We start from the raw sequence: 10,696 nt of genomic DNA on the forward strand, positions 1-10,696 counted from the left end.
GCTCGACCGCCCAGAGCCCAATGTTTGCCCTTGAGTGACTAGTGCACTGCAGTTTTAGTTCATAAAACACTGCTTGTTTATAATCCTTAACGGATTCTGTTTTATTAAAAGAGAAGGCTCTATGCGGGGTTTAAATAAAGTAACCAGTTACGGTTTAGTTCGGATTCACAGTGAATATGCAAGGGGTGGGGACCCATGGCAGACTAATGCTCACTCATGACCTGAATTCATTCGGGAGAAGTCCCAAGGTCCTTGATGCTGGGGCTGAATTGTTTCCAACGAGGGTAGTAAGTGGAGGCTGAAGTAAATCAGTGTAGTGTAGTGTAGGACGTCATCTGTGTTCAGTTCCATGATTGTGGTAGATCTAGAGCTGGTCTCCAAGGAGAGATGGTGAGCTTGTCTCCAAGGAGCAGAGGAGGGCTTTGGGACAGGTGGAAGGAAGGATGAGACAGATTTGCACAGAGCGTGGAGATTGACAGGACATGGGGTAGAGCTGAATCTTGATTTGGAGTCAGAGGGGAAACACTGTTGACATGCATAGAGAGACAGACAGACAGACAGACAGACAAGAGAGAGAATAAATATACTAATACTAATGAATCCATTGGGTCACGGCTGGAGGCACCACTGGACCACATAATTCCTGCTGTGTATGAATTTCATTCCCCCAATACCACCTCTCCAAGCCCTCTTTCCTCCCAGAAACAATGTTGAGCCATGGAAGAGAGCCCCACACTGTCCTGCCCCTAGCTGCTATCCCCACCACCCCTTCCACCTTTGTGTAGTCCCCGAAGTCTCAGGTGGTGGCCTCTGTCGGAAATGTTGCAGCTGGGATGTTGAAGTCTCCACGATGGCAGAAAGCTACATGCCTTACCCAAGACTGGCCACATGCTTCTGTTGCTTCTGAGTAAATATCCCCGGGGGATAGGACAGCTCTCGGTTCCTGCAGCAACCTTGCAGAGGAGTCTTTTATCGGTAGCCAAGGCAGCAGGACTCCAGGAGCTACCAGCACTGCCTCCTGCAAGCTTCCCTCCTTTCTTTCTTCCTGCATCCGGTGGGTTCCTATCAGGCTATTCACAATCATAGAATAGTGTGTCTTTTCCTGGGAAGAATCTACCAGGTTTACTTGGGGGAAGAAGACCCCAGGGTCCAGGAACATCCGCAGCATTAGCTGTAAACATCAAAAGAGGTAATTGGCATATTTGTGGGCGCTCCTCAAGTGTGCCTGTGGCTTAATAGCATGAATCAAGCACGGAGCAATGGACCACGGAGTCCAGACAATGCCTCAACCATTCTTGCCAATGGTGCTGCAAGCCGTACCTCCATATAGACCTAGGAAGATCCTACCACAGCCCCTGCCCATCTGACATCTTGGCATCCTTACTGCATAACTGGGCACGTGACCTTCTTCATACTATACCATGTTGCAGGCCTGCACGCACACAAACTACCGCCCGCCTCTCTTCTCTCTTCTTTACGCCCGCCTAGCACTCTCTGTACCCACTCAGAGTTCAGCAGGCAGACTGGCCACAGCCGGAAGGTGCCAGCATCATTTACTACACGGGATCTTGGCAGATTAGCTAACCTTCCTGGGAGTACCTCCTCGCCGTTAAATTAGGAGTTTGGGTTAGACAGTCTCAAGTCTCTTCCAGCCCTGCCATCTTCTGACGTGATTAATTAAATGTCACTTTTAAATGTACAAAACTCGGTTCCACCCTCTTTAGAGGGAATAACATGAAGAGACAAAGAGATGAAGCGGTCTCTGGCTTTTATTCCCCTGTAAATATCAACAAGGGCAGGGTCAGCCTCGGCTCCATTAGACTTGCCAGCATCGTAATCATGGCCCTAGAGTACCTTGTTCCCCGTGCTCCTTCTCCTGGACTAATTGCACAGCTCTGCAGCTTCCACAAGGATAGTGAGAGCTGTCCTCAGAGCTCTCTCTTCGTGGATAGACCTTGGTTCCATCTCCAGCCTCCTGTGCCACTTGCCCATCATCAAGAACTCTTTTTAGTATCCCCTGGACTCATGTCCTCCAGCCAGCCTCAGTTTAAAGGCCCTGCAGAGATCCCTCCCTCCGCTGGGAAGAACAGCCCACCTCTGGCTCTGGGCTGTAGGGAGGTGGCCACAGGCCAGCCAACCCGCTCCGTGCTGAGCATTTGCTGCTCTTACAGTGTTTGAGCTGCGATTAATATATCAATATCTGCTCAGGAGGGTTTCTGGTGCAGAGCAGGTCCCTGGGACACTGGCAGATAGATTGGCTTCTCCCGAAGCATTCTTCATTTGAGCGCGGCACGGGTGAGGGGGTAGAGCTGCTGACAGGAGGCATAGGAAAGGTTCTCCTGCTTTTCCCAGAAGAGCTTCAGCCTTGCAGTTTGGCACGAGACGATCTTGTCACTATCTCAACGTTGTTGCCATCACTAACTTCTTCCTGGTGTGTTCCACTCATTCCAGCTTTCCTGTAATTCTTCCGTCCACGCTTGACTCCACTGGAGGCCCCAGGGGTCTGGCTAGCACTTGACGCTTGACAGAATCGAGTTTAGTAGCTGTGGACATGGAGCCAGGGTCAGACAGCCGGGATGAACCCGTTCTCCCCAGCTAGCCGTGTGTATTGGACAAGCTCTCTCACCTCCCAGGGTCTCAGATTCCTTCCGAGACCTGAGGATCTTGAGAATGGAATAGCTGAGAGGAAGAGAGAGTGTCACATGTGCAAAATAATTTGCAAAGAGAATGGCACAGAGAATGGCAAAGAAATGTTCAACCTGTTCGTCGTTCTTCTCATCCAGCAAACGGTGACTCATGGACCCTGTCGCCTACTAAGGAACTTTTTTCCCTCTATCATCTATTTCTCTTCAATTAGCTTAGCACTGGGTGCCCAAAAAAGACTGCCCGCATCTTTAAGGTTTTAATGGAACCAACCTACGCCAAGCACCGAGTAAGAAACCAAACACCAAGGACTTGTGTTCGGTCTTGGGAGAGGTTTGTTGATATAAAATGAAAGGAGGGAAATTCTGTTCACAGTGTCATTGAAAAAAAAAGTCGAGCCTAGAAAAGATCTCCAGGAAGTACTGGAGGGCCCGGGTCCTCAGGAGACAGTAGCTCTCCCCTGTGACAACTTGGAGGACTGTGTCGCTGAGAAGCAGCCCATCAGTCATTCTTTCTGATGGAGAACACAGTTCTGCTAAGTAGCATCACTGAAGCAGTTTCTCCACGCGCGTGCCAAATACTGTAATAGTTTAGATACCCAGAATCCACCACGTTCCTGGGTGTGTTGTGTAAATGAGCATTGGAGAGCAAGAATAGAAGCTGGGGCCAGGACCCACAGTTCTGTAGGACAAGCTGAGTCATGGAGGTTGGAACAGAGTACCCCCAGTCCGTGGGAACTCACTGTGTGCTGAGCTGATGTGAACTGTGTGTGTGTGTGTGTGTGTGTGTGTGTGTGTGTGTGTGTGTGTGTAATGTGTGTGTGTAATGTGTGTGTGTAATTGGCACAGCAATGCACACCCACCCTAGACAGGATTCTGGTACAGGTGATACCATGTGATGTAGAGCCTTGGACAGAGAGGCTCCATGCGTGTAGAAGAGAAGGAAGCCAGGCAATGCTGTTGCTGATCCTGCATTCCCTGGGCGACAGTGTGAACCACCTGGGATCTGGCCTCACTTCAGACAATTGGCCTTGGCTTTTTGTATCTATCAATCATTCTCTATGGGCCTGTAATCTCACCTCTTGGGAGAGGCTCGGGGCCTGACTTTCGGTGTGTATCTGGCTGTGCTTCAGCAGCTAGACCTCACAGAAGGTAGGGGATAACTCTTTATTGACCTTGTACAGAGGGGCTCTTTGCATCTGCTACTGACGTCACAATGCAGAGCCCATTTTCAGGGGAGAAAACTGAGGCCTAGAGTGTTTACATCATTGGCCTACGGGTTCCTGGGTTGGGGGAATCACACTTAAGCATCTATCCTCAAAGACTCTCCTTGTCCTCTGCCCTCTGTTAAATCAAGGTTGGATTTAGGGCTGTTATTGTGCCACCCTCCTGCCGTGTCAAGGATAATCTCAGTTCTGACGCTGAATTTCCTGAGACTTGGGAGGCCCCTTAGTGTGGACAAAGGAGGGCAGTTGGTGGGTGGGAGCAAAAGACAATCAGTGTGACACCAGCCAGTGTGACCTGGTAAGGCAGTTCAAGGGAAGCAGAGCTGTGATACTCTCTGTTCTAGAAGCTGCGTTCCCTTCAGCCAGTGACTGCTTAGGGGATGTGGGTAAGGGGGACGGAGCCAGGAAAAGCCCAGGCAGGAGAGCATCCTGTAAGGGCTGAGCAGGCAGGGTGGTCTGAGATCCAGGGTGGGCACAGAGAGGCAAGGCTTGTTTGGATGGCTGATCCGAGGAGGCGAGTAAGTTACCAGCCCCCTGAGGCCTCCTCAGGGAGCTTGCCAGAAATAGATACCCTTCTCCTGCCTCCCGCTTTGAAGCAAGCTGTTTTGCTATGTGTGCCTGTGAGTGGGAGGGTGTGAGGGGAGGGGGGAGGGGTGCGGAGTGATTAAGAGAGAGGAGAGGAAGGAAGTCGGTGCTGATCCAATGAGAAAATGTCCTTTCGAGTTCCTGCTGCAGCCATAGGCCACTGGCCTGCAGAAGACCTGCTAGTCTGAACCCAGGTCTACTCAAGGTTCTACTACAGAATCATGCCCAGTGGCGAAACTTTCTGGTCAGGATTCAAATGAATGGCACCAGCTTAAGTCCAGAGGCCTCAGAGCAAAAGAGGGTGCCAGGTACCAGGACTGAGCCTTGAGCTTAATGGCACAACTCTTTTATATGTACACACACCCATGTTTTCGTGTGTGTGTGTGTGTGTGTGTGTGTGTGTGTGTAAACACACATCACCTCTTTCTAGGCAGAATAATTGGCATATTTTCCCTGTCCTAGACCCCAGGATTGGCTTTTTAGGAATTGAGAGGATGGCCAAGCCATGGTTACCATGGTTTCATTGTAAGAGGGTTAAGTTAGCAGCTAGCCCTGTAGCATCGGTACCAAGTGCTTTAGTCTGACTGCCAAGTGAATTATCATCACCTGATATTCCAAGTCTAAGGATGGCCAAGGCAGCATCCAAGGTCACGGGGCTGTTTATATTCAAATGCTAGCCAGCTCTTCTCTAGTCAGATGCCTTGGTGGCATTGGGCCTGTGTAGGGGTAGCCAGGGCTGGGTGTAGAATTTGGAGAGTACCTTGGGAAACGCCTGCCCCTTTTGATCATGGAAGGCAACAGCCCATGATCCTTTTGTGTAAGAGATCCGTGGCCACCACTGAGGTCACCCTCCAAGGTTCCATGCTAATTGTCTGTCACCTTCTCAGCTTAGGGAGCCTGCTGTGAGGCCTGTTTTCAGAGAGGAGGGGAGGTGTTCTGCTTCTAGACAGACTGGGTTTTGACTTTGGTGCTGTCTTCATTCCCTAAGCCCCATTCGATCAGAAGGATGAGAGTCAACTTCTTTCCGGGTTTCCGTTCTTGCTTTTATCATCCATAAGTGAGGGTTTCAGGAGACTGTCCCTGGGGTGATCAGTGCTGAGAAAGAGGAGTTTGTCTTTCTCATGTGAGGTATACTAAAAGCAGGACAGAAGGTGACAGCTCTTCTCATGACCCAAGGGCTGTTGCCTAAAAGGCTCTTCCTCAGCTCCAGTGTGGATGGATTTAGACCTGCCTCTTATCGCCCTGGTTGTGAGAGGAAAGGAGAGGGAGAAAACACAGAATACCAAGGTTGCCACCAAGCTTAGCTTTTAGAGGTCATCCATTGGAATCATTTTCCAGGTGTGCATGTGTGTGCATGCATGTGTACATGTGTGTCTGTGCATAGGACATGACATCCACACCAGGGTTCTTGCATTGGTGCTAGAGATCCGAACTAAGATACTGTTCTAGTAAAACAGTGTTCTTACCACTGATCCATTTCCCCAGCATCAATTTCTGTATTTTTAAAAATTCTCAACATCTCATGATGTGAAATGTGAACACTTTGTAGCATGATTAGGAAAGAAGGATGTACACACACACACACACACACACACACACGTACATAACCTCACAGAAAACTTCATGAAGTCACACCATCAGTACTTGTGATTGGAGAGTGATTATTATTTCTATGTGTCTAGTTGTTTCTGTGGCATTTCATGTCTTGGGATTATTACTGGTCATGAAAGTTGTGGAGCTGTTCTCCTGGATCTAAGAAGAAGGGACAGTCTACAGGTTAAGGAAATATCGACCCAGTCCACCATTACTTGCAGGGGAGGAAACAGACATGTGGTGAAGGGAGACAAACTTACTACCATCACCAAGCAGAGCACATGTGTGGTTATCACTCACAGGGATAGCCTTGACTGCATATACAGCAGCGGTCAAAACAAGCATGGGCCCTGCCTCACGAGGTATAGAGGTGGTGGGCACAGTAGACCTTAAGCAAACTTAGACACACAATTATGCAAAGTACAAGGAATAAGCATGAGCTCTAGTAGAGAGAGGACTGGATGGGTGGGGACATGTCTTACGGGTCACCAGGAAAAGAATTCCTGAGGATTTCAGTCAGGCCCAGTGGAGAGAGTGAGAGGGGTGGAAAGGGATTTGTGAGAGTAGGAGATGGGAGAACGGTGTGCATTAAAGCCTTAGGTCGCTCAAAGACAAAGTGAACATGGAGAAAGCCAGGAGTGTACTGGGGAGGGGTGCTGGGGGGTTGCAGCGACACTGTGGAGCCCACTCCTTCTAGGTGTCTGGACTTTGTCTTGGTTGGTGGTAGCCACTGAGAAGACTTAAAGCAAGTGTCATGGTCAGTGTTCACTGTCAACTTAGCTGTCTAGAATCACCAGAGAAGAGAGTCTCCATGAGGGACGTCTACACTAGGTTGGCATGTCTGAGGGAGGTTCTCTTGATTACATTCATGAATACAGAAAGACACATCTCATTGTGGGCTGTAGCATTTCCTAGGTGAGAGGTCTTGAAATGTCTTAGAATGGAGACGAGGAACTCCTAATGAACATTTTTTTTTTTTTTTTTTGCTGCTTCATTGATCGTTGATACCGTGTGACTAAGTGGTTGAAGTTCTCACCCCCTTGGCTTTCCCTGCATGATGGCCTGTCACTTGGAACTGTAAGCCAAATAAACCCTTCCTCCATCAAGGCCTTTGTCACACAAACAGGAATCAAACTAAGACAGCGGGCATGTGACGTGAGCCAGTAGGTAGCTCTAGATTGTGCTGACCTTCAATGAGAGACAAATAGCACACGTTCTCACTTCTGTGGAATCTCCACAAGTTAGTCTCTTGGTATTAGAGGCTGAAAGAGGAGTGGGGGTTATCAATGCTGCTGGAGGGTTTGGTCAGAGGGTACTAAGTTAGATCAGAGCAAAGTGAACACGTGTGATTTTGCGTGGTCCGTAACTGCAGGTAACAATAGCTTATTGTACATTTCAAACAGTCACAAGAAAGAACTGATAGATATTTGTAGAGGTATGTTACCCAGAATTCAACAGTACACAATAAACACTTGGATCGAACATCTCACCAGTGTACTGTAAATACACATAACTTGTATGTGGCCATTTTTAGAAAATAGTAATAAAAGCTCTTTTAAAACTACAATAAAAGAAAGAAACAAATCCGTAAATAAGATAAAATGTGGAACGATCTTTGTTGCTAATGTTAATCTTTAAGGAAAAAAATACCTTTACCAATGTTTAAAATTTTAAATAAAATACCCGTTGGCTTCCGAGACCACATGGAGGAGGAGTAGGCGGGGCTCCGTGTGTCAGGATGCTCATCCTTGGACCAGCTGGTCCTTGTGTTACAGCTTCTAGAGGGAGGCTATCTGCCTGCATGGTGGCCCAGAGCTCTGCACGTTTAGAACGGCTGCATTATTAATGAAACGTTTGCATCCTAGGAAATGATAAAACAGGCTGCTACATGTAAAAATTAAGTAACTCAATTTGTTTTAACAGCTTGTGCTCCGGTACAGCAATTTGTTTTGGCATATACACAGAACTCCATCAGAACAGTAATTATGCCATGCTAATCATTTTACAGCCTTGTGTACATCTGACATTTAATTACGGGAAAGTATGCGAGGGGAGGTTTCCTTCCTCCCTCTCCCTGCCTGACAGGTAGTTTTGTTTGCTGTACCGTCTTTGCACCTACATTGTCTCCGTGCCAACTTGTCATCTGCGATGGAATCGTGTTTCCATGACAGCTGTGCTCAGCCATGTTGCCTGCAAGTTTCAGGCAATCACCAAAATAAACAGTTGGCACAGATGTTATTCTTAGCCTCCTCATCCCGCAGCCCCCTCTCCCCCGATCTAGTGCCCACGACAAGGATTTTCTTTTCTCTTTCTTTCCCTTGGAGAAGGACAGTAATCCCTGCCAAGCCTGAGCATCCTCTGGTTCATCAACGTATCTCTTGGTGGTTTCCCCTGTCACCTCTGCCCTTCTCCATGAAGATGGCTCGCACACCCGCTTGCATGTCTGTCTGTATGGAAGACACAGCTCAGAGGCTATGGGCAATGAACCAGAAGCTGCTAGGTTGTTTCCCAAGGAGGGAGCAAACGTGGACTCACCACTCAAGACTATACCAGCTTAGCCCAAGGCTGAAGCAGCCTTTCACCAGGTACACTGACAAGAACCCCAGAGCTAGAATAAGAGGAGGGAAAACAGGACAGGAAACCTGGGTGCCGCTTACTGGCCACCTGGACTGGTGGTATAACAAGGTTTCTACAAATGGGAAAAGGTTGTGTGGGTCTAGCTGTTGGAAGGAGGTAATTAAAATGAGAAAGGAAGGCTGGAGAGGTGGCTCAATGGTTAGGAGCACTGTCTACTCTTGCAGAGAACCTGGGTTCTGTTCCTAGCATCCACATGGCAACTCACAACCCTATGTGACTCCTGTTTCAGGGGAACTGACACCCTCTTCTGGCATCTGTTGGCACAGCATACACGCATGCAGGTAAAGCAGTCATACATATAAAATAAAAACAAATCTTAAAAAAATAAGAGAGAGAAAGAGAGAGAGAAAGAGAGAGAGAGAGTGAGAGAGAGCGCACATACCCATGCAAGCAGAGTAAGGGATGAGGAAATGGCTTTAGAATGAAAACTACCAGAATTGAGAAGTAAAACTTCAGTGCAAATAAAAAAAGGGGGGGGGGCTTGTCCCAGGACTCTGGGACATACAGCAGCTGCTCCTGGAAGCACCCACACCACTCCGTTCCAGGTTTAAAAGTACAGAGATTAGCAATGGGGAACCTTCCCAGGGCTAACGCCAGAGGCATTCTTTCTTCTCCGTGTTCATCGTATTCCCTTCTGTGCTTGGTGTTAGCCAAGAAACTTGGTGCACCATGGGGAAATAAAGAAAAGACACTAAAGACCTTCAGCTTGGTACAGAGCGTGCACTCCAAGCAGTCCTGGTTCCCACTCAGGTCAGACCATCTTAGATTCGTATCTTTTCATTTTGGGTTTGGCTGGTCCAGACCTAAGGAAGCTGCAGGCCCTTGGGACAGGAATTTGCAGAAGTCAGCGTTCCCCATGAGAACTAGGCAGACCTCTCTTTGCTCAAGAGACGGTTTTTGATGGCACAGGGGCCATTGGAAAAAAAATGTTAACCATTGTGTATTGGTTTTAATGCGCATGAAATATGTCTGAGCTGTGCCTCAAACCCGCGTTTTAATGGCTGTAATAAAGTTTCTTGTGTAAATGCAGGTTTGGCAAGCCTCCTTCTGCCTCTCTTCCCATTATAAATGTGCTCAGAACTCACTCAGGCACCCCCAGGACTCGGACTTGGCTGCCTCTGTTGCTGTTGTCTTCACTACTTCTGCTTCCTTCCCCCGGTTATCAACTCCCGACATTCCTTGGGGCCTACTGTGGCAGAGCTTGTACCAAGCAGCCCCAGGAGTGCAGTGGAAGTGTGTTGGAGATTCGAGCCTCTGTGGTGTAGAAAGTCGAGGGGAACCGAGTTATGGGTGATTTGAAGGTGGCTAAGCCTCTGTCAAACAAGGAGGGGCATCGTGAGCAACACAGATGGTGACCTCTGGTTGTACTCTCTCTAAGTGGGGGGGGGGGAAGGATATATTTAAAGTCTTAAAGTTGGTGGACTTTCGGGAATGGGACCTGGAACATAGTTAATGGAATGAAGAAACGAAGGTAGAGATAAAAGGGAATGACTTAAGGCTAAACAGAAAGGGAGCTGCGGCTGCAACTCTGGCAGGCCCCATTTAGAGCTCAGCATTCAGCAGGCCTAAGGTGGCCTGAGAGTTGACATTCCCAAGTTCCCAGATGATTCTGCCGCAAGCCGCCTGCCACTTGGTCTGGGAGACCCCTGCTTGGTCAGCCTCTGTGCTAATGAGCTGCCAACGTGCAATTTACAGCCAGCAGTCTGGTAACAGATTTTCCTAAATTATGCGATTTTAATTTATCCTTCCCTGTGTGTTCTTTAACAGCTAAATAACAGAGTAACAGATAATCAATATGGAGAAAGGGCCAGGAAAGCTGCAGGAGTCAGTCAGTCAGTCAGTCAGTCAGTCGGTGGCCCTGTTGTTCCAAAGCCAGAGAAGCTTTGTTCTTGTCCCTGGTTAGATCTCAGAGAGGATGGGCCGGGAGTGTCCACAGATACACCACCCTTCCCTAGGGATGGTAACCACACAAGCTGATCTACAGACCCAGAATCCGAAGCGCTCCAACCACGG

General features: G+C 48.4%; 1 protein-coding gene across 1 annotated transcript in view; it reads left to right on the plus strand.

The window, feature by feature from the left end:
* The window catches only part of Slit3 (slit guidance ligand 3), a 585,823-nt gene that overhangs the window by 156,378 nt on the left and 418,749 nt on the right, over window positions 1–10,696 (plus strand).

This window comes from Rattus norvegicus, chromosome 10 (assembly GCF_021556685.1).
Source record: "Rattus norvegicus strain SHRSP/BbbUtx chromosome 10, alternate assembly SHRSP_T2T, whole genome shotgun sequence".
NCBI classification, from domain to species: Eukaryota; Metazoa; Chordata; class Mammalia; order Rodentia; family Muridae; genus Rattus; species Rattus norvegicus.